The sequence below is a fragment of the Mastomys coucha genome, unplaced genomic scaffold, assembly GCF_008632895.1.
Source record: "Mastomys coucha isolate ucsf_1 unplaced genomic scaffold, UCSF_Mcou_1 pScaffold21, whole genome shotgun sequence".
NCBI lineage: Eukaryota > Metazoa > Chordata > Mammalia > Rodentia > Muridae > Mastomys > Mastomys coucha.
The window spans coordinates 14,389,151-14,394,066 of record NW_022196904.1 but is presented as its reverse complement, the minus strand read 5'-3'; positions in this window follow the sequence as shown (position 1 = coordinate 14,394,066).

Genomic DNA, 4,916 nt, shown 5'->3' with positions numbered 1-4,916 from the left:
GGCAGGAGACTGACTTTCCTTGAAGTTTACGCCTCAGATACCGCCTTCATGCAAAGTGTGCGTGGCAACCTGCCAAAGCGAAGACCAAGACCTAATCCGTCAAAGCCCATAGTTCTGGGAAAGTCTCTAAATGTGCTAACTTTGCTTTTTAGCTTCTGTTGTTTTCCTTCTGGCTAACTGTTCTTGTTAGCTGAAGTATGCCAACCTAGAACATAGTTTTTATGCCTAAAAGCTCACCCAGAGAAAGGTTCAGTTGCTGACTAATAAACACTTTCTATTGGCTTACACCCATGTCTGAGCAGTCTTTTCTGGTGAGTATCCCATAACACCAGGGTCAAAGGCATGTGCCACCACAACTGGCTTCTTTCAATGGTTCTTGTAGGGGAGTGCCCCCCCATAACCCCCAGGGAAAGCTTTGTGAGCTTGCTAGGTGTGATGGGTTGTATATGCTTGGCCCCAGGGAGTGGCACTATTTGGTGTGGCCTTGTTGGAGTGGGTGTGTCACTGTGGGCGTGGGCTGGAAGCTGTCATCTCTGGGGTTGTTATTTTCCTATCTGTGGCATTCAGCCAGCCCTCCTGATTGTTAGTGGCCCCTTTATCGGTTTTTTAAAATTTAAACTTGTGTATTATTTATTTATTGTATGTGTGTGGGTACATGAACATGCCACAGTGTTCATGAGAAGGCTAGAGGAAAACCTTCCTCCAGCTTTTTATATGAAATATAATGCAGTGGTGGCAACGGTCAGGGGGTACCTGGTTGGCCGTGCCAAGGCACCCCCTGAGAAATCACGACATGAGACAGACCTGGTGTAAGGGATGTTTATTGTAGAGGAAGGGAGGTGAGTGAGGACACGGAGAAGGGGTAGAGGCAGAAAAGGGGGACAGAGGAGGACAGAAAGAAAGACAGAGAGGCTGGCGGGGAATATGTGGGGACACAGAGAGAATGGGGGGGGAGAGAGAGGGAGAGACAGAAGAGAAGAGGGACTGGGGTCGTGAGCAGTCCTCTAATACGCCAAGCCACCTGCACTTGGTGGTGGTGGCAGCGGCAGCACAGGTAGTAACTGCTACTAGGTCCCTGGGAGGAGTCTAGCAGAATTCTCTGAAAGCCAACACAGTTGGTCTAGGGAATCAAACTCGTGTCATCAGGCTTGACAGTGTGGACTTTACTCATTGAACCAGGTTCCCAGCCCATATCAGTTGTGTTTGTCGCTCTTTTGTTTTTCTTTTCTGGCCCATCGTGAGGGGAGTTCTGGGGGGTAACGGGATGGGACTTTGGAGTTGTGCCTTCTTGGATGACCTTGACCCTTTGTGTGAGCCATAGCTAGGGGGTGCCCACACAGCTCCTAGGAGCTGGAGGGTTTGGACTCTGTGTTTAGCTTCTTTGTTCCCTGAGGTAATCAGTCCCCTTTCTTGATATATTGTGTAAGGAGTCTCTTGTTGTGAGGGGCTATTGTCCTGCCGTAGGCTTCAGCTCTGACCAGTAGAAGGTTCCACTTCTGAACAGGGTAGCAGCTAATCCTTTAAGTCGAGTTGTAAGGAGACAATCTCTTCTACAATTTCTTCACAGTCATCTCCCTCCTCTTCCGGCAAGTATGTGGCTGAATTGGAATGGGCTTGTATCTGGAATGCATCCCACAGAGTCTGGGAGGGCTGGGCTGTGGCTGAGGCTTGTGAGCGTTGTGTAGCACAGCTGCTTCTGGAGGATTGGGATGAGATGGTTTTGTGACCATCTTGCTTCCCAGTGATGCTGACAATTGGAGCCAGTAGGGAGGCAGCATCATGTGAAAAATTCCATCCTCTGAGGATGCTAGTGTGGGTGTTTCTTTGGAGGCTTCAGGCTTAACAATCTTTGCAAGACTGTGTGGGTTCGTGTTAGGACGGCCCCCCCATGTCATGGGGACGGCAGACCCCATGACAAGAGTTCCCTAACCAGGAGCTAAGGGAAGTTATATGTTCCGCTCCTTGTAGTGCACAGAGTGGGGTAGAAGGTGCCTGCTTTGCCAGCCTCCTCAGCATGATTTAACTGTGTTCGGTCATCTCCGCTTGGCTACCTCCTATTATGGAAGGTGAGTGTTCATTTAGGTGAACCAAGGCCAGAGGAACCGTAGGTTGGAACCCAATCAGATTCTCACACTCACCCACTATTCATTCAGAAGTTATAGACTCCCACTTTATATTCCTAGTCTGCCTATTTCTCCAGAGACCAATACCAGTGTCACCTTGGTCCTCACTGGGGCTTTGGATGCAATCCTCTGTGGGGTGAAGAGCCAGGCTGCACTGGCTCTGCTTATCTCCTCTGGGAGGGGGTACATCCTTACCTGGTATGGACTCCAGGCACTAGAGACTCTGATCCTGGGTTTCATAGTCATTTTGGCCACCAGAAAGGGATCCTGGAATCCCATTGGGTATGTGGGTTATGAGTTCTTCCTGGCTCCAGAGACCTTTGGTTGTGTGAGAGGCTCTGGAGAGACCGTTATTCTTGATCAACTGGGGCCATGCTGAAGGATATCCCCCTAGGGCCTCTAGAAATGTTGTGGGAAAATCCACTCTAACACACCAACAAGAGTGGAAGAGAAGAGGTATCACTGGTGGACCAAAGCCAGGATGGCTCCTGAAAGGCCTCCATCCCCCAAGACCAGTCTGTATTCTCATGTTATACTCCAAAGCCACAAGGTGGCATGGGTAAGTGAGATTTTTTTTTTTTTTTTTTTGAGAGACAGGGTTTCTCTGCATAGCCCTGGCTGTCCTGGAACTCACTCTGTAGACTAGGCTGGCCTCGAACTCAGAAATCCGCTTCCCTCTGCCTCCCAAGTGCTGGGATTAAAGGCGTGTGCCACCGCTGCCTGGCAGTAAGTGAGATTTTGCTGAAGCCTTTTGGGAAGTCAGCAGGTTGTTAAGGGCATGGACCCGTTGTTTAGACATTTTTTTCCAGGTCATTCTGTTCCAGGTAGCAGGTGAAGTCATGCTTGGCAAATAGACAATACAGGCAATGACTGTATAAGTCAATTGATCTTGCTTACCTTATACTTCACCTTCACATTTGTGTTTATCGCTACATTATCCCACTATCTGGAAACTGGAACAAGCCTGATGTCCCTTAGGGGATGACTGACTATGAAAATGTGATATATATAGACAGTGGAGAGAGAGGAAAGCCAAATTTAGAAAGACAAACACTGAGTGTTTCCTCTCATAGGCAGAACCTAAATTTAATTTAATTTTTTAAAATTTAATTTTTTTATTTTTTAAATTTTGTTTTGAAACATCTTAAAATTTTATTTATTGATTGATTGAGTGTGTGTGTGTGAGTTTCTTTTTGGCACAGGATCTTGCCATGTTGATACTCACTATGTAGACCAGGCTAGCCTCTAACTTGCACTGATGCTCCTGCTTCAGCCTCCCAAATGTCAGGATTACAGCCATTCACTGAAACTCCTGGTTTAAAATTTTGTTTTAAATAAAACCCTGACAAAATAGGCGTGGTAGTGAGTGCTTATAAGACGAATACTTATAATCCTTGCATTTGGGAGGATCGGGGGAGTTCAAAGTCATCATTGGCTATTTATGAAATTTAAGCTACATGAGACCCCAGATCAAGGCACCAAAAGGAGCCTGGCAGTGGTGGTGCACACCTTTAATTCCAGCATTTGGGAGGCAGAGGTAGGCAGATCTCTCTGGGTTCAAAGCCAGCCTGTTCTACATAGTGAATTCCAGGATAGCCAGAGAAACCCTGTCTTGCAAAAATGAACAAACAAACAAAGAGAAAAAAGAGAGGCTGGAGAAGTGGCTGGCAGAGATGACTCAGGGGTTAAAAAGTCACACTACCTTTGAAAAGGACCCAAGTTTCATGTTCAGTTGGGTGACCCAAATCATTTGTAATTTTGTCTTGGGGGAGGGGGCGGGTATTTGGGATCCAACACCTTTAGTCTTTGAGAGTACTTGCATTCATATGCATAGTCCATCACATGGACACACCTGTACACATGTAATTAAAAAATATTAATCTGGGCTTGGTGGTTCATGGATTTAATCCCAGCATTCTGGAGGCAGAGACAGGTGGATCTCTGTGAATTCAAGGCCAGCTTAATCTACACAGTCAAGTTCCAGGCTAAGCAGGGTTAGATAGTGAGCTCTTTTCTCAAATAAATAAATAAACAAACCAAAAAGCAGGGCTGTGGAGCCCTTGCCTGGTGTGTATAATCTCCTAGGTGTAGAGCCAGAACTGGAAAAACAAAAACAAAACACTGGAAAGAGGACTCGGTTGGTACAGTGCTGGCCTGGTGCAAGAAGCCACAGTCCACCCCCTCCAACGCAAGGGTGGATGGATGTGCAGGCATGCAATCTAGTGCTTGGCAGAAGAGGCAAAAGGATCAGAAGTCCCAGGTCATCCGTGGCCACATAGGAAGTTCGAGACTACCCTGGGATACATAAGACACTGTCTCTAGAAAAAAATTAGCCAGGTATGATGTAAAAAGATAATGAGAAATTGAAAAAGATTTGTTGAGCTGAGGGCAGGGCAGGAGAAGGCGTTTGCCAGCCATCCCCCGTAAACAAGAGGGTGTCTGCTGTCATACTCCAGCAGGTCTTTCCTTAGCCAGCCATCCCCCATAAACAAGAGGGTGTCTGCTGTCATACTCCAGCAGGTCTTTCCTTAGCCAAGCAGTGCATTCTTTGCAATTATCTTCCAGGAAAAGTCTCATTTGATAACATCTAACAAATTCCTGCTCTTTGTCCAGTAGGAAAAAAGCAAACGTTATAGATTGGTATCTTACACGCACCCTATATTTTGTAATCAGAGTTGTAACGTATAATATGGCTAATAATAAAGACACTGCACTGGGCTTCCCACATAAGCTGAGCAGTGTCTCCTGAACTCTGACTTTTCACACAAAGTTTATGAATAAACAGCTAACACA